The sequence below is a fragment of the Parasteatoda tepidariorum genome, chromosome 9, assembly GCF_043381705.1.
Source record: "Parasteatoda tepidariorum isolate YZ-2023 chromosome 9, CAS_Ptep_4.0, whole genome shotgun sequence".
NCBI classification, from domain to species: Eukaryota; Metazoa; Arthropoda; class Arachnida; order Araneae; family Theridiidae; genus Parasteatoda; species Parasteatoda tepidariorum.
Window position 1 is genome coordinate 63,972,281 of NC_092212.1, and position 20,534 is coordinate 63,992,814.

General features: G+C 27.8%; 1 long non-coding RNA gene across 1 annotated transcript; it reads right to left on the minus strand.

Annotated features, from left to right (window-relative positions):
* Window positions 1–2,103: 2,103 nt before the first annotated feature.
* Window positions 2,104–5,243, minus strand: LOC122270563 (uncharacterized). The gene is made up of 2 exons (XR_006225883.2): window positions 4,960–5,243; window positions 2,104–2,432 (listed from the first exon to the last, which is right to left on the minus strand). It is a non-coding gene; the product is annotated as an uncharacterized lncRNA (long non-coding RNA).
* Window positions 5,244–20,534: the final 15,291 nt, after the last annotated feature.

A 20,534-nucleotide genomic window follows, 5' to 3' on the forward strand; every position in this document is an offset into this window, starting at 1 on the left:
AGTTGTAAATGGAAGATTTCATAACAAAATAATCAGCTACTTATTTATAATTTTTTTAAGCATAAAAACTATTAAATTCTTTTTTTTTTTTTTTTNTTTTTTTTTTTTTTTTTTTGAAAAAGAAGACATTTTATATAAAATTTAAATAGTAAACAGGAACTATAGAACTATTTAAGTAATAAATGGAAGATAATCGTAATCTCTTTACTAATTTTGAATTACTTTTTTTAAATGTAAAGAGCCTGTTAAAATGCTTTCCTCTAAAATAAATATTGCATTTAAATATTAAACGGAAAGTATGTTTTGTACAAATCACGTAGCTACTTTTACATTACTTTGTTCAAATTTAAAAATATACTAAAAATGAAAGTATAATTCTTTTTTCTTTTGAAAAAGAAATTTTGTTTATTTTAATTTAAAATGTGGATGAAAGGTAATTATTTAAGTAGTAAATAGAATATATATATTGTAACGACTCACTTTACAATTTTGTAATACTTAATTCAATTACAAAGAATATTTTTTCTATAAAACTTTTTAAATTTAGGTAATACATGCAAGGTAATTATTTAAATAGTAAATGAAATATATATTCCATAAGGACTTTTTTTTACATTATTTTTTTAAATATAAGGAATATTTAAAAAAAAATATTAAATTGAAATAGTAAATGAAAGGTATATTTTATAATAAATGTTGACTACTTTTACATTGCTTTTTCTTCGTAAAAAGAATTCTGAGAAAAACCGATTTATATCATTAAATTTAAGTAGTAAAATAGAAAGTAAAAGTTATAGGCCGGAAATTCTCACAGTGCAATGGTCTCATTACTATTGTATGTGTGTTGCATTGTATTTTGTTATTTGTTAGTGATTTTAATTTATTTATTATTTTATTTTTGTTAATTTTTTTATTCAAAAGACATTCCAAAATGAGAAATTTTTTCCTTTTTTATGTTTTTTTCTTTTTCTTCCTTTTCTTAAAAAAAAAAAAATAAATAAATTATGTTTCATAATGGGAAGGGCAAGTGTGGACATGGGGCTAAAGTGGTCATCTTGAATAACTTTATTTATTGGTTAAGATCTCCTCTGTGAGTTGTTGTGAATTGGCAACAATATTGCACACGTCCATGTGCAGTTGCTTAATCGTACTGTAAATACTAAAATAGAAATTTGCAAAATAATGTTTTTAAAGTGCAAAAGTAGCTCTAAAATTTCCTCTTTACTTTTTTATTAACATATTTTATTTTTAGAACTTCGACTGAGTGTTATAATATGTGTAAAATGATTCAGTTTATTACATTATTATTTGCTCTAATAGTTGAAATTAATCAGCATTTGGCATAATCACCAACATATATCTTAAAAGGGCTAAAGTAATGGTGGTATAATGTGGACATATCTTAAGTGGATTTTTTAATTAAAAAGTTAGCAACTTAAATTTTTTTTTTTTCGTTTTTAAATCACATGTCGTTTATTTAAATGGCAAGAAATTTTTTTTTATTCATGATCGACATAAATTAATAGAAATTTCTTGAGAACACCCATTAAAAAAAAGGTAACGATTTCGTGCTAGTCAGTTTTTTAAATAATGATAATTAAGAAAAAAGTAGTTGTGCATTATGCTGGTAAAAATATTGTTATCGTTCTTCAAATCATAATCCTTTCCTTTCTCCAGAAAAAAAAAATTATTTCTCACATAAGAAATCGTTACCTAATTTCCTTCGACTGGTAGAACTACCAGAACTGCACCTAAATATATATTTAAAGTTGACTTTTCGATTTAAAAAAAGAAATTAAATTTCAATTTTAAAAGAAAAAAAGAAAAGAAAAAGAAAATATTTATCAAATAAACCAAATTGAATAACGTTTTTCAAATGTATTGATTGGCCTTCAAGAGGTCTTTCTTGGTATAGTGTTATACTCTATTACCAAATTAGTATTTCAATAAATATACGTCTATATTTATTCTCCAATAAGGCTTTAGTGTGGGCAAAACAACCTTTTCTAAAAGAATTATTAAGGATAAACTAAACTACTTTTAAGTATAGATATAAACCAGAATGCAGTAAAATGTTTCGGTTATAGTTAGAAAGAAAAGTACTTCTCGAGTTAAAAATTATGTATTTTTTTCACAATTTTGTAAAAAATATCCATACTAACCCCCTCCCCAATCCCCTACACGGTTAAAATAAATTTCCATAAGCAAGAAAAAAAAGAAAATATAGTTCAAATTTTCAAAAATTAATAAACGATCAAGCGATAATTTACAATTCTCGATGTTTTTGAATTCTTAAAAGAAGCAAGTAAGGCTGTTGCCATCTGTAGATTTCTAAAAATACTATTGTTGTATTTCCAGTTGCCATAGTATTCTAAACAGCTTGTTAAATTCTCCACAATTCACGCCTCTTTGATTCTTGATGGTGCCTTGACCTGCAAAGGGATCAATAACATTGTTCATTCATTATGGTAATAGACACACGTGGAAATATTTTTCATTCAATTATGAATTAAAAACAATGCCCATAGTTAATTTTAAACCCTTATCGAATGTATACATTTTGGTTTTATTCTTAGATTTTTTCCTAATTAAAAAAAAAATTCAAATATTATCATCTTTCGTTCACTTAAGGTTGCCTTAAAGCAGTGTTTCCCAAACTTATGACTTTTGTGTACCTTTTCTAAATTTTTCGTAACGCTGTGTACCACTAATTATAAATGAATGTATTTTTTACTATAAAAAAATTGCACAAAAGTAAAAATTACATCTGTCTGTTGACACCACTAATTATTAACTGATAACTCTGTAAAAAATAGCCAATAGAAAAATACTTAATCGTAAATTTTCATTGATAGCTTTGTTTTTAAATAAAATGTTTCGAAAGCAAGATATTTCTCAAAAGAACACGCACTCCCGCTAAACTGTTCCCGTACCCCTGGTGGTACGCGTACCACACTTTGGGAAACACTGCCCTAAAGTATTCTATTAAGTAAATATTAAAATGCAACTCGAACGTAAAATAAAATACTATTCTACAAATAAAAAGTTTAATTTATAATTTCACTTTCTTTTATCGATGAAAGAATAAATAATACATTTAAGTTTAAATTAAGCGGCTGTTTTTATAGTTGATTTACACTGTTAGAATTTTTATTCTAAAATTACGGTATAATAACAGTAGTCTGTCCATTTAATTAACCGTGTAGTTTACGGTAAAGAAAATTTTTTACCTTTATGGTTTTGAAACAGTTTACATCTAGTGTGGTTAAAAAACCATGAAAACAAAACTATGCGATTTTTTAACCATTTACAACTAGCTAGATTTTCAGAACCGTAAAAAAGAAATTTAACTGGACATCAAGAAGTTAGACTTTTCGTTAGATAATGGGCAGTGGAGTGAGGTTGTGGTTGAGTTGTGTTTCATTAAATGAACTGTGGAATGTGGTTTAATTAGTTTATCTGGTTGTTTTACATATCTTAAGAGATGGGAGATACTGGATTTTATGTGTTAAGAAGTTTTATAATGCATGGATGGAGCATTGTGTTCTAATAATCCAGGGTCATTTGGGAATTAAGTAGCTTCATTAGGTGGTGCTATAACATTTTGATTGTTTAACCGTATTAGTTGAAAGCAGCTAATAAACGGTTTTTTTCTCAGAATTAACAGTCAAAATACCATCTTATTTATGATGGTGTGACTGTTTTGTTTGAATATGGCAAAATAGCAATTTAATAAATTTTTATTCAGCCATTTTCTCCGAAAATTTTTTAAAAGTGTACCTTTTACTTAAGGAATTTTTAATTGCCTAATTAAGAAAATTTTCTATACTCTTAAATAAGGGAATCTATTATTCATAAAAATTAAGAAATTTTCCTTACTTGTAATTAAATAATATTCTAAACTTTAAATGTAATCCTAAACTTTTTACGGCAATGTGTCATTATTATTACGTGTATTATTACTATTGTATAGACGTGTTTTGCTTTGGCTATATTGATGCAATATCGGAGGGTAATCTTTTGGCAGCTTTAGTCATGCGGGCTGATAGTAAGATTGTGTCTTTTGCATGATCTGTTTTTCGGCTTTTTATTTATTTGTTTATTTTTCAATTTTTAAAATTTTTTAAGAATATTTTATTTAAAAAAAATTTTTCTACTCTTTTTTTTAAAAAAATTTCTTTTTATTTTTTTCCATGTTTTCTCGATATTTTGAACTTATTTTATGAATTCCATGTACTTGCAGTAAAAACTGTACTGGGCAATAAAAAAATAAATAAATGTATACATATATTTGTTTATTTATTTTGTGAGAAATACCACAATTTGCATGCAAATAATGAGGTTTTTCTCTCTATTATAATACTATTATCTAGAGGATATTTCTCAAAAACTTGGAATATACCTACAGAGAAACAATACTAAGTAAAAGTTAGATGGAAAAAAATCACAAGTTTAGAAAAATCGTGGGTTGTAGTTATAATAGCTTTAATTTCTTCAATTATAAGACATCCTTAAAAATATTGTGTAAAGAGATTTAAAATACTACAATAAAGTTTCACATTTTAAATTCGAAATTTTTTCAATTAATAAATTATAATATATTAAATTTTTATGGAATAATTTTTTATGAATTGTTATAGCACTAATAAAAAACAAAACTATCGATTATTGCCGTAATATAAACGCTAAATAATTCACGATACTTCCCTTAAATTTCCTCACGCTATGAAACTGCAAACATACATATTATTTATACAATGAATTATGGCTTTACATTTTTTAACAATCAATATTATTTTATGACAAACAAGTTACTTTCATTTAAATGATAAATGACCAATTATTGCAAAAATAAAGGCAATAATTTTCGATATTTCATTTTGCATATAAAAAGCTTAGTACAAAACACTGTTAAAGGAAGGGGAAAAGAAATATTTAAAATATTTTCAAAACTCATACCTCTTAAACGCCATTTTTCCGTAAAACCCAGCAACAGTATAACAACAAACATTTAACCATAAACACAGCTGCATAAGATAATTGCATTGAATACTACACTAAAAAATAAATAAACCCAATATTCGATACAGTTTTATTAGTTTCAAAATGGTCGCCATAGTAATTCTCGTCTGAAAGGAAATGGTTTTTGTTTATATTTATAAGCATGTAATGAACTCTCGTAGAACAAATAAAATGTATTTTTGTTCGATAACTAGCACTAAAAAACAGAATCGAATGTTTGGAAAGAAAAAAGAAGCTAAAGGAAGTGTCGAACTACGTTCTAAAATTAAAGAATATTTCCAAGTCTTTATTTCCTTGTTCTTTTATTACATCTAACCGAAAAGTTTATTTTTGACGTTTGAAAATAAGTTGAAGTATCTGAACTCTTAGTCTACTTAGTTATTGTTAGACATCTAATTAAGTGCTTAGTCATCGCTAGTCTCAGTAATCTTATTATAAAATTGATCACAAATCTTATAATTTGCGCTTTTAAACATTGTTAGATTATTACACAATTTAGTCAAAGTATTTTTAGAAAGTTATATTATTACAATTATTGTTAGTTGTTAACTTATTGTGAGACATCTAATTAAGTGTTTAGTCATCGCTGACGTTAAAACAGTTTTTTTTTCTAATTGTTTAAATATTTAGTCATATTTCAAAATTTAAGCGTTTAGTCATTGCCAATATGATTAGATTATTACACTCTTTAGTCAAAGTATTTTTAGAAAAATATATTATAACAGTTATTGTTAGTTGTTAACTTATTGTGAGACATCTAACATCTAATTAAGTGTTTAGACATCGCTGACGTTAAAATAGTTTTTTCTAATTGTTTAAATGTTCAGTCATTGCTAGTCGTAATAAAAAATTTAATCATAAATTTTACAATTTAAGCATTTAGTCATTGCCAATATATCATTAGATTATTACACAATATAGTCACAGTATTTTTAGAAAGTTATATTATTACTGTTATTGTTAATTGTTAACTTATTGTGAGATATCTAATTAAGTGTTTAGTCATTGCTGACGTTAAAACAGTTTTTTCTAATTGTTTAAATGTTTAGTCATTGCTAGTCGTAATAAAATATTTAGTCATAAATTTTAAAAATTTAAATGTTTAATCATTGTCAATATCATTAGATTCTTACACAATTTAGTTAAAGTATTTTTAGAAAGTTATATTATTACAGTTATTGTTAATTGTAACCTTATTGTGAGATATCTAATTAAGTGTTTAGTCATTTCTGACGTTAAAATAGTTTTTTCTAATTGTTTAAATGTTCAGTCATTGCTAGTCGTAATAAGAAATTTAATCATAAATTTTACAATTTAAGCATTTAGTCATTGCCAATGTCATAAGATTATTACAGAATTTAGTCAAAGTATTTTTAGAAAGTTATATTATTACAGTTATTGTTAATTGTAACCTTATTGTGAGATATCTAATTAAGTGTTTAGTCATTTCTGACGTTAAAATAGTTTTTTCTAATTGTTTAAATGTTCAGTCATTGCTAGTCGTAATAAAAAATTTAGTCATAAATTTTACAATTTAAGCATTTAGTCATTGCCAATGTCATTAGATTATTACAGAATTTAGTCAAAGTATTTTTAGAAAGTTATATTATTACATTCCAGTTATAGTTAGTTGTTAACTTATTCTTAGACATCTAATTAAGTGTTTAGTCATCGCTGACGTTAAAGCAGTTTTTTCTAATTGTATAATTAAATGTTTAATCATTGCTAGTCGTAATAAAAAATTTAATCATCAATTTTAAAATTTAAGCGTTTAGTCATTGCCATCCTTAGATTATTACACAATTTAGTCAATATATTTTTAGAAAGTTATATTATTACAATTATAGTTAGTTGCTAATTTATTGTTAAGACATCTAATTAAATGTCATTGTTACTCATTTAACTAACTTCAAATCATAATAATACAAAACATTTAATTATAATTTTTATAATCGAAAAAGTGTTTATTTATTACTAATAACTTAATTAAGCGTTTAAACTCTCAAAGTAATCTAAGTGTTGGTAATAGTTTGTAATTTAATTCAACATTTAGATAACGTCGAATGAGTGTTAAAGTTGTGATCATAATTAAATTACATTTTAGAAATTTTTAATAATTTAATTATATTTTAGCACTAATTATTGAGTTACATTCAAGTTAATGAACTTATATTTATTAATTAAATTGAGGTTGCTAATATTCTAATTAAACTTTTATTCCTTGTTAATAATCTGAGTTAAAACGTTTATTAACTAATAAATATAGATAAGCCAATATTTATATTCTAATTAAAATTTGATTCATGCTAATAAACTGAAGTATTTGTAAATACTAATAATATTAATTTAACGTTTAGATCTATGCACTTGATCATCTAATTCAATAATATGCACTTGATCATCAATAATCGCAAAACTGAACGTTATACGATTGTTGATTATCTGATTAATTTATTATTAAAACTTTCATAATTTTATGAAAATAAAATTAAATTCTCGGTAGCTTGATTTTTATTCAATTTTTATTTTAATTGATATGAAAACTGTCTTTATTACTGTTAAGATTACGTGTACACATTTTTAAAAACTATGGAATTTTATTTTATAAAAATTATCGTTTTATGCTTCATTACTGTTAAGATTACGTGTACACATTTTTAAAAACTATGGAACTTTATTTTATAAAAATTATCGTTTTATGCTTTATTACTGTTAAGATTATGTGTACACATTTTTAAAAATTATGGAATTTTATTTCATAAAAATTATCGTTTTATGCTTTATTGTTGTTAAGATTACGTGTACACATTTTTTAAAACTATGGAATTTTATTTTATAAAATTTATCGTTTTATGCTTAAATTTACATCCTTCAAAACTTTCACCGCAATATCGTTCGTTATGCAAAAAAAAATTAATATTCACAGGAAGCTTCTACCATCTGCGTTTACCTGCGTAAGCGTTATCAATAAATGACGTCATATCCCGTACAACCGTTAGAATTTCAGATATAAACTTAATAAAGGTTTGAATTTTTTTTTCTCCCTCTTTATCTAAAACATATATTTGCTAAATGTGATAATGTTTTTGCTCTGCAAATAATTGGATCTACATTGCCCCGTCAGCATTAAAACCAAAGCCATAAAAAAATCTGAAAAATATATATAGTATCTAGCAATCTTCTGTAAATTATTTTCTTTTTCTGAAGTTAATTATAACAGCATTTTTGCTATACGCTAATGAGTTTTTAATGAACTTAGTTTCCTCATTACGTAAACATTAGGCTGTTTTTAGATATTGATAAAAGTAGCTGTTTTTTTTTAGGTTTTGAACGGTAAATATTCCTTTTTTAATTAAAAGTAAATTTAGTAAAAATAAAAAAAGTTTTTTTTTTATATAAAAATAGGGGGGAAGGCTAGGGCTGTCAATAAGTAATGTTTTATTTTTTTTTTCAATATTTCGACCCCTTCTTCCCTTTTTTCACAAAGTATTACTTTTCATCAGTCTAATAATTGACTACTAGATTTACTAGACATTGTCTAGTAAATTGTTCACATTTGTGTCTTCTTGTTTCGCAATAAAACTTTAAAAAAATATACATTTTTCGGAATACGATTACCAACTAAATATACAATCGAATTTTAAGAGTATTTATTTATTCTTTCAAATTCAATTTTTTGTGGCATATTGCACAATATTATTATTAAACAATTATTGCACAATTTTTGTGGTTTTTGACGCCAAAGTTCTTCACAAACATCATTAATTGACATTATTGATGCACGGTTTTGTCCCATCGAAGCGTTGATATTTGTCTAATATAGTATTTGAAGCTAATTTTTTGTCAGAATTTTTTTTTGTAAATATGTATCTAGGCCTAAAATACGTAGATATTATATGGGAATAGATAAAAATTTTATTAATATTCATAAAAACATCCATAGAATTGCTCGGGTGGGCTTGATGGGGGGAAGGGTTTATGATTTGCTTATTTTTGCTAAAAAGAGGGTGCAGAGGTATGAGTAATGCTTATAAAACATTAAAATCCCTTTATTTTTCAAATTTCCTTAAAAAGCAAAATAAAGAACATTGCAAGAAAATTACACGTGGAAACATTTCTAACATGGAATTAAAGTTAAATACGGGGAAAGAAAAAAGTGGAAAAAAATTTCCTCGAAGAGTTTACGAGGTCGAGAGCTTTGAACATTCCTAAAGAATATAAGACTCAAAATTTCATAAAATAAATTAAAAAGTTAACTTCCTTTAATGCGAAGAAATAAATTATTAAAATAAGTTNATGAATGAAATTGCGTCAAGGAAAATACTTTTTTCAGTAATTTTTAGGTCAAAAGGTATTTTTGCTCGCAATTAACACCTCCGAAAAAATATATATAAAAGGTGTACCATCTGCGTCAAGGAAATTGTGAATTTTTATGAATGAAATTGCGTCAAGGAAAATACTTTTTTTTAGTAATTTTTAGGCTGTTTTTAGGTCAAAAGATATTTTTGCTCGCAATTAACACCTCCGAAAAAATATATCTAAAAGGTGTACCATCTACATCAAGGAAATAATGAATTTTTATGAATGAAATTGCGTCAAGGAAAATACTTTTTTCAGTAATTTTTAGGTCAAAAGGTATTTTTGCTCGCAATTAACACCTCCGAAAAAATATATATAAAAGGTGTACCATCTGCGTCAAGGAAAATATGAATTTTTATGAATGAAATTACGTCAAGGAAAATACTTTTTTTAGTAATTTTTAGGCTGTTTTTAGGTCAAAATATATTTTTGCTTGCAATTAATCCCTCCAAAGGAAAAGGAAATAAAAGGTGACCATCTGCGTCAAGGAAATTATGAAAAGAACTATCTGTACTTAAAGCCGAACCGATAGCTAAGATTTATAATATTAGTAAATTTTTCTTTAAAAAAAATCAATTAACAACTCTCAAATCCTACAATTTATTTTATTTATTTATTTTTACTTTTTTATTCCAAACAATAAAGCGTTGGAGTGACTTTTTAAATAATATAAAATTAGGACATAAACACTTATATCTTCATAAATTACAAAACAGAGGTTTTTCTCCGTCTGTATATTTCGTGTCATTTTCATAATAAGCATAGATGGCGTTTGGATAAAGATGGTTGAAAGATAACTTAACAGTTAGACCAGAAAATTTAAGTTTTTAGTTTGTAGCCAATGGCCGGTAGACTCTAATAATTTAGTCGCCATTTTTCTTCCTCAAACCTAATGAGTCAGTGATATAGATAGATAGATCTTTTTCATTTAACACCTGCTTTTTACAAAATTTTTTTGCTTACATAAAATTATATTTTTTTGAGAAACAAAAAATCATATTAGAAATAATTTGCGGTTATGAAAAGTTAATTTAATGATAAAAATAACATAAATATGTGACAAAATTTAGTTAAGCATACTGCCTTTAAAGAACTGTATTTAAAAATATTTGTGGAGGCGAAATACATTTAATGTATACATTACAACTTTAAAATATATGAATTGTTAATGAATTCTTCCCCGTGAATCTTTCCATCACAAAAACATGAATCATTCCATCGCAAGAATCTTTCCATCGAAATTTTGAAAGGAACGATTGGACATTTTAGTGAAAATTCTGTTTTTTAGAGTCTTTTTCGACAATGACGTACGTTTATCATTAAACAATTAAAAAAAAAGATGGTAAAAAGTGGCAGATTGCTTATTTAAGTCGTCAGTCTTTTTTATGGACTCGCCACGAGGCGAGTGGCTATTTTCAGGTCTACTCACAGTTACGAATAACTTAGAAAGTCTTGAAATATACGATTCGCTAAAAAGAGTTATTTCAAAAGCACAATATGGCGGCAGAATATTCGAAGAACAGATTAACATCGAACAAAAATCTGTATGGGTGACGCTTACGTTGTATGTAAATTTTCAATTCCATCTCATTTCCTTCTAGTATTTCCACATTTAATTAACTTCTGTTATTAGATATTGCCTAAAAGTGCGACAGTGGTCGGAATACTAACGATCTCTCGAAACTAGTTCTATATGGGGTTGTTCTTTTTTATTCTAACCTTGGGATAACGTTTGGTAACAGCGGGACAGATGGAAGACTTCTCACCTCTCGAACATTTCGTGCTCAGAAACCACGAAGAAGATTTTTATTTTTCTTCGAGAACGCCCAGTATATGGGCAGGTGGCTGCATTTGCAGAGGTCGATTTGACTATACAGCTGTCTTGCTTACATACCTTTATGCTATATTTATTTGTTTGTTGGTACAGTCGATACTTCAGCTGGTGCTTTGTATGGATATTGTAATGATATGATTATCTGAAATCAAAACTAAGATCTCAAGAATTTTTTTTTAACGTTCTGTTTAAATATTCGAAGCCTGATTAGTTGAAAAACACTTAATCATGGTATTTGGGCTGCTAGATTTCTAGAAACTTGACAAATTCAAATTGAACTATTAGATTTTAGTGGGAAACGAAAATAATTAATTTGCATACCATGCATAAGAAGGCTGCTTTTCGAAGGCTATGATCCCATATGAAATGAAGTTTTTTAATTAAATATTATACAAATTTTAACAAACTGTTGTTAGTTTATAAGAGCTATTCATTATTATTGTTTTGAATCTTCTGTTCTGTCTTAGCCCTCTATGTTTTAATTGTGATGCAGTACTTACATTTTTGTGAAAATAAAACTGTAGCATCAGCGTTAGCACAATAAATTAGCATACCACTAAAATGAATACATTTTTAGTTTTGCATAATTAAGATTGTTTTTCGAAGGCTTGGGCGTCATCTTAAAATAATACTTTTCAGTCAAATATTATGCAAATATTAAGAACTGATGGGAGTTTATATCAGTTATTCATTACTAATAGGTTGAATTTAGAATCTTTAGGTAACGCCCTCTAGGCCAATTATGATGCAATAGCTACAGTTTCATGAAAATAAAACTGTAGCTATTGCATTAGCATAATAAATTAGCATACCAATAAAAATTAATATATTTTTAGTTCTGCATAATAAGGCTGTTTTTCGATGGGTCTGACATCATGTGAAATGTCATATAAAATATGCACATTTTAAGAGCTGTTGTTAGTTCATAACAGTTATTCATTATTATTAGATTGAGGTTTGAATCCTTAGTTATCTCTCTCTAGGCCAATTATGATGGATGCAGTAACAGCAATTTTGCGAAAATAAAAAGGGTTTGTGATCTAATATTTTAATATTTGGAACGATATATCAACGCTACATTGTTTAGGCTCATTAAATTTATGAAAAGTTGAGGGATATTCATCGATTTTAATAATTCTCTTCTAGGTGGACAAAAAAAAACTCGCCAAATTGCATGGCTGCCAACTTTTTACGCTTTTTTGGAAAACCTCTGACAGTGGTAGCTAACTTTATGTTTTAATGTATGATTCTTTGTATGACAATCAAGATAGGATTTCACGACAAATATTTATAATTATATGAACAAAAATAATTCCTCAATTGTCACAATTATTTAAACTATAATTTATCACAAACTTAATTTATCACATTTGAATGTTTCTGAGCCTACAATTGATTTATTTAATTATTATATTAATAAATAAATTATTGATATGTTACCTTTCGATTAATAAGTTCCTAAACCAAATTTGTGTAGCTAAGGTGAGGATTTTTTTTTTTTTAAAAATAGATGTGTTAATTAATGTAATGTACTCGCCATCTTTGGCAACCTTTCAAAATTATCTTATAAACTTTAATGGTAACTTTTAATTTTTGGTAACCATTAATATGAACTAACTGTTTCCCGCTGATTTGCCCGCAAGGAAGTACTTCGATTTTAATTTTTAACTATTTTTTTAAAGATGTTTGTGATATTCTCAAAGCTCTCTCTATATATTGAATTTTATAATAAAATAATTCAAAATCTGTCCGATAGCCATTAAATCACACAAACCACTGAAAGTAAGAGTTCGGGACATTTCAGAATTGTAGGCAACAGAAGAACTACTGAAATTATTTCCATCTCTATCATGATACAAAATAGAAAAATAATCCCAATGCGTGCTTTACTACTTCCTTACGCANCCAGAGTGTGGAGGAATACTTTTTGTGAGAAATAAGTAGACTCGCTTCTTATTATAAAATATAATATATTAACAGCTTTGAATAATAACAATAACGTACATATTAAAAACAGGAGAATTATCAAACAACAGAAAGAAAAACAACAGTTTTCTTTTTATGTTCCTCGTTGCTATGGGATACGAGACTGGCAGCGTTGAGTTGTAGTAGGCAGGTCACCACAAGACAAATATTTATAATTATAAGAACAAAAATAATTCCTCAATTGGGTATACTATAGCCTACGTCACAGGTTGTGTTATTCCTACTAAATTTAACCCATGAACGGCATTTTCTGCGAGCCTAACTTCAAGCCACAAATAAACAAACTAAGTGTTTGATCGTTTAAATAGCTGCTCGCCAGATTTTATTGCATTATAAAGAAAAGTAATTGATATTCGATTTTTGATTAATAATTGATTTATGTGGATAGTGGCATTTATGTGGACAGTGGCATAGAATTTAGCATTGCGTCATGGTAAATGTTATTCCTACTAAGTGGAAGTAGTTGTGATTTTTTTATATTATACCCAATTGTGACAATTATTCAAACTATAATTTATCACATTTGAGTGCTTTTTGAGCTTACAATTTATTTATTTAATTATTATATTAATAAATAAATTATTGATATGTTACCTTTCGATTCAATAAGTTCCTAAACCAAATTTGTGTAGCTAAGGTGAGGATTTTTTTTAAAAAAAATAGATGTGCTAGTTAATGTAATGTACTCGCCATCTTCGGCAACTTTTCAAAATAACATTGGTCACCTTTTAAAATAATCTTATAAACTTTAATAACCTTTAATTTTTGGTAACCATTAATATGAACTAGCTGTTACCCGCTGATTTGCCCGCAAGTAAGTACTTCAATTTTAATTTTAACTATTTTTTTAATAGATGTCTGCGGTATTCTCAAAGCATCATCATCATCATCGAAATATATCTGGGCGCCTGGGGCCGTTAGCGGCCTTTTTCCCATTCGTCTTGAATCCCATTCGTATTGAATGCAATTGGAATAAAAGGAAATTAAATATTTTGTATTTTAGTTAAAATTACGTCACTACAAAAGTGAGCTGTCATCGGTCTGAGGTTTATGTCTTCTCTTAAGTTTTCAAAAGTAAAAATTTCGTTGAATCCTGCGGTGTCACAATTTATGGTCTTTTCGAAAAATCTGAAATTTAACTTTGCAATATGATGATCTAAAAAATCTATGTTGAGGTCGCGATGTATGTTTTTAGTGCGGATAAACCATCTTACTTTTGTTATTTTCCTGAGGATTTTATTCTGGCATATTTTGAGTTTTTTAAGGAGTGATGTGGAGATGTTGCACCAAGCTGGAGATGCATAAGTCAGGATGGGACGGATCATCGAGATGTAAAGTAAACGTTTAAATCTGAGTTCCATTTTGGGGGTTCTGAAGAAGGATTTGTAATCTGTGACAGGCTGCTTGTGCTTTGTTGATAACTGTTTTAACGTGATCTTTCCAATTAAATTTTCTGTTTATGACCAGACCAAGATATTTAGCGCTTTTGACTATGGGTATAGTTTCGTTGAAAAGAACAACTTGATTTTTTGGGAGGATAGTTTTTCTTTTATGTTGGATGATTAGTAGTTTCGATTTTGGCCGTTGACTTCAAGATATTCTCAAAGCTCTCTATATATTGAATTTTATAATAAAATAATTTAAAATCTGTCCGGTAGCCATTAAAACACACAAACCACCGTAAGTATGAGTTCGGTACATTTCAGAATTGTAGGCATCAGAACTACTGAAATTATTTCCATCTCTATCATGATACAAAATAGAAAAATAATCCCAATGCGTGCTTTACTACTTCCTTACGCACCTATCGAGCCATGACTTGAGTATCCTATGATAAATATGCTATTGCTCGAAAAAGGCCAGCAAGGTCACCAAAATGACGGCATGCCACACCATAGCACAGTTTGTGTTTAAAATTACAAGTCATTTTAGAAAAGGATCAAAAATAAATCTAAATAATTTATTCGTGACTAAGTTTTCATTTCTATAAAAATTCAAAACTATTCTAAATAAATACTATTCAACGTGTAAAAAATTATTCAACACCACTTAAATTATTAATTAACAAAATGCGTCTAAATAAATGCTCAACGTATAACTAATTTTTGAACACTACTTAAATTATTAATTAAGACAATCAAACAAAATGAATAATAGCTATAGTTTTTGCCAATAGATAAGGAAGTACCCGAGTTTATGGTGCCACATAAGATTTAAAAATATAAAAAAAACATCTATGTAAATTATTCGTGATTGTTTCATAGTTCATGCATATTCATTAAACAATGCTGTTGTAATAAATAATGTTGTGATAAATGTAATAAATAAATGTTATAATAATGCTGTTGTAGATGTTTATATTCAGCCTTTCATCCCTTCAGCGGGTCGATAAATGAGTACCAAGCATGCTTGGGAACTAAACACTGGGGGTTTCGCGTTCGGTTGACCACCTAACCGGAACATCTGCTTCTGCACCCCAGAGCCGAAGGTCAAGAAAACTGAGATGGGCACAGTAGGCCATGGCCCTCCATGGGCTGTCGCGCTACTGAGTTTAGTTTAGTTTAGATGTTTATTTATACGTGAGATACATTGATGTCTAGGTATTTTTTGTTATAATGGTTTTATACAATTTCAATATTCTTCACAAATAAATTTTTTAAATTTTTTTTCTGTTATTATGAAATTTTCAAGGAACTATAAATCGATGTGGGAGTTGGAGTCGGAGTGAAGTTCCCGTGACTCCAAGGTTCTGATCTCAATAGCAAGGCATCAACTCCTCTTTTCTAGAAAAAAAAAAAAAAAACTCTCAAGTGGCCCTTTTTTTATCGAACTCAACTGTCGAAGGGGTAGAGACGGGGAGGGAAAATTCTATATATGCTTTTAATCCTCTTTATTTAATTTTCACGAATAAACTAAAAATGGATATTTACTCTATTTGGCATTATCTTTCGATACATGTCGTCAGACCAGGTCGTCAGACAATCAAAATTTGAGATAAAAGGAGTGAGGTATTTTAAATTTTCGATTTTTTTTTCTGACAGAATTATGCCAATACAATTCTTCAATCAATAATTTTTGAAGTAAATAAATATTATAAAATTGCCTGTTTTTAGATTTTTGATAAATATCTTTGTTTTTATGATATTAACGCTGAAAGAATTTTTCAGCGTCATCCAAATCGGTTTTCGTCAGTTTAAACTGTAATGAAATTAGATTTTAAGAAATCTAAAAACTGAGAAACGTGTAGTTCTAAATTATTCACTCAAAAACACAGGTCGCATAATTTTATTGCTTTAAGAATTTGAGAAAAAATTCAAAGAATTTCTAAAAATTATCCAGCACCATTTCTCTAATTTAATAAAGTAAACCCTTTTTTTCCCCTTCCGTTTTTGAAAGGTATTGTGCTATATAATAATACCTAATCTCCGAAAGTTTGTTAATTACAAAAAAAAAAAAAAAAAAAAAAAAAAAAAAAAAAAGAAGAAGAAAACCCAAATTAAAATTTTAACCTGAATTCCAAGATGGCAAGCCTCTTAATATAAAATATAAAGATAAAAATTTTTCAAGTAATAAAATTATGCATGCATAATTTTTCACGAAAGCAGACTTAGCAAAAGAATTTAAACGAAAATTATAGTCGTTTCGCCATTTTGCTTGTCAATCACATGATCTACGAAATCAATTTCTCTAATTGTGTTAAAAATCATTTCCTCAATAAAGAAAAACACGATCAGTTCAATTACATTTAAGCATTCTTCTAAGAAAACAAAATCCAAAAAGCGTGCCACTAGCCCATGAGGAAGTATTTAATATTCGACGTCATAATTTTGGTGACTCATTTTCTTAAGATTTATGTCTTGTTAAAACTTAAGAAAAAGTTTTTTCAAAGATTCTTATTCATCAAAAACGTGTGTTTCAAACACCGGGTCCTAAAATTTAATTAATTCCAGACTTCGAAATAGAAGATGATGATATGAGGAAAAGTGAAATCATTAAAACTATTATTTACATTTTGGCAACGATCCAGAAAATTGAGGACTGAGAGAGGTCATAACTCACATGATTGTTTTCGAACAACTTTTTGGATCACGCGCATGTTTGTTCGACAAAATTGTTGAAGTTTGGCTGGCATATTTCAAGCTCTAACTGACAATAACCAAATGTAGCGTGATATTAAAAACCATAAATTCTTTGACAAAATGGCGGATATCTTAGAATACTTGATATAGTTAAGACTAACAATTTCCTCGAGAGAAAGTTATGAGAACGTCTATGAAAAGAAAATGGTAGAAAATGTTTTATCGTATATTGTTTTATTCTTCTTAGAAAATTTAATGATCACAAAATAATTATTATAATATGTATTTCATTTTTAAATTCGAAATGTTTTGAGCTAAATAATTAAGTGAAAAAAATTCTGTGGAATTATAAACATATTAAGGATGTTATGTAAACACTGCTTTTAAAATAGATTTTAGAATCCTTTTCGAAAGTGTATCAAAATTAGGACTTGTAAATTAAAACTGGAGTGAAACACAAAATTTCATGACAATGGCGCGTGAGAAATTAAAAAATATCGTTGAAAGGTATAACTTGTGACAACTTTCCGGAAAAAGCACTAAATTATTTTATTTTATTTATTTATTTATTTTGCTGTTTATAACGTTTTTAGCGATAGTAGTAAGTGTGAACAGGTACCTATACAAAAATACTCCCGATTGGATAGATAGAGGAAACAGATTATTAGAACACCACCAAGTTTCATCAGACAATCAAACTGGCCTTAATGTTTAGGTACCGCCTTCCTCACTGCTGATTCGACACATTTCCTTCGCGTTTTTGTTTATTCCGCCCTGAAATATTATTTTAAGATCTCTAATATGAATATTTTTTTCTTTCATTTGACTAGGGTTCTATCAAATACATATTGAAGGTGGCGATTTTAGAACAGGCACGTTCATATTTGTGCAATATATGATACAATAATGTATATTTTGAATTTATTTTTCATCAGTGTTCATGCTGATGAATTGTACTCTTTTTTTTTCTTTCGAGAAATTGATTTCTTGAAGTTCCATGGCCTTTCGTATACGAACTTTCATTTTAATAAAAACGGTTTTACATTTTGATGGAATATAGAATAAATATTTTATTTTTCAGAGATGTTTTTAAGTTTGATTGATTTGCTCAGCAGTTTTATTTTTCGAAAAGTGATTAGGTATTCTCATAAATTTTCATTTTTCTTGATTTGATTAAAAGTGTATTTACTTCTTTTCACGAAAAAAAAATTTTTTTTTTCCTCCAAATTTATAAGTAAGGTTTAAATAGACCTGAAAATTTAAAATTTCTGTAAGTTGCCAGTGGCCGTTTGACTCCATTAACTTAGTAGCCACTTTTTTTCTTAAACCGCTTAAGCCAGTGACCGATATCAGTAGGCCCTTTTCATTTAAACCACTTTTTGAATTTTATTTTTGCTTGAATTAAATTATGCTTTTTAAAAAAAAAATATTAGAAATAATATACGGCTATAAACAATTATTTCAAAATAAAAATAATATAAATATATGACTAAATTTAGTTAAACATACTGAATTTATTTAAGCATATTTAGTTAAGCATTTATTTTATAACCGTCGTTGAACAACCGATCCAATTTTATGGGTTTATGACTACAAATGTTGAACTCCGTAGCCTTGTAATTTTGAAACCAATTCAGAAGACAAAGAAACTCCTGGATCGAGTGTTGGGAGAGGTTTGCCTTTGTGGAGGACTTTTTGATGGAGCTAACCCGCATTTCGCTTTACATGGAGAGGAAGACCACGAGAACCTCCCACGGTTAGCCTAACGGCAAGGGGACTCTAATCCATAATTCCTCTATGAGGATATTTCACGTCAGCACTGTGGTCGGTGCAAGCCGGATACGAAGTTGGTATCGACTGGGAGTCGAACCCGGTTCACCTGATTGGAAGGCGAACGCTCTATCCCCTGTACCATCGCGGCTCTAGAGAAGCATACTGAAATATTTGAATATATTTGGGAGGCGAAATACATTTATTGTATACATTACAACTTCGAAATATGTGAATTGTTAAAGAACTCCGCATGAATTTTTCCAACTCAAATTGATTTTGTTTCTTGAATTCTGCATTGGTGTATTTTTATTCTTTAATAATTTTTACAAAAAATAATAATAATAATAAAAATAACTAATAGATTAAGTTAATTGAAGTCGCCACTTTTTTTCCTTGATTCGCCACATGGCGATTGGTTATTTTCAGGTCTAAAATAAAACAATGAAAATGTAAAAATATTTAAAAATTTTGTTACTGATTTTTAATTTAATGTTTCTGCTTGTTTTTTAACTATAAAATCAAATTATCTAATTGCTTACAATCAAAATATATCTTAATACCCTCTTTCTTTATAGTTTTGTACTTTATTACTTAAAAAAAAAGATTTATTAACTTTTTATCTTTGTTTATTCATAGACTTATTAAACTTCGAACATATTACAGTCAAAAGCAGGATGCATTTTCAGCAATCAAAATTACGATCAATAAAAGACATTGTTCAAATATTTTACCGCTATCTTTAACCTTTCTAGATTGTTCTTACTCTCCCAAATGAAAATTGTTCAGAAATTAGGAACGGTAATTAAATCAAAAGACCCTCTCGAATTTGCCGAAAAGTTAACAAATTACAGTTAATATGCTTAGGTAAATAATAACTTGTGTCAGGAAACACGGTAATTCATTTGTTTCGCAACAGATATTCCATTTATCTTTATTTCCCGGTTATGTAATTTACTGAAGTTGGGAAATATTTTCCTGAAAATTCCTAGCTTTTACCTTGGCAAGATGCCAAGATTTTCAACAACATTTTTGGAATTGTTGAAATGTCATTTATTTCTTACATTTTTGGCCGTGATTCTGGAATGTTTCATATTTCCGATTTATTTATTATGGGGAATATATTGGGAAATTTATATAACATGTCTTCAAGAAAAATTGGAGAAACTATTTTTTTACTCGTAGCTGTAATAAAAGGGTAAAAAGTAAAATTGAAATTCCTGTGATTTTTTTTATACCTTCCCTATATTTTTATATTATAAAAAAAATATTTTTTTTCTTTTTTAAATTGATTTTTTTTTTTAATATTGAGAGCGATCACCTTCCAATGAGGTGAACCAGGTTCGAATCCCAGGGCTGGCTAGTCGATACGAAATCCACACCCAGCTCGCACCGACCACAGTGGTGACGTAAAATATCCTCAGTGGTAGACGGATCATGGGTTGGAGACCCCTTTCCGCCAGGCTAACCGTTGAAAGTTTTCG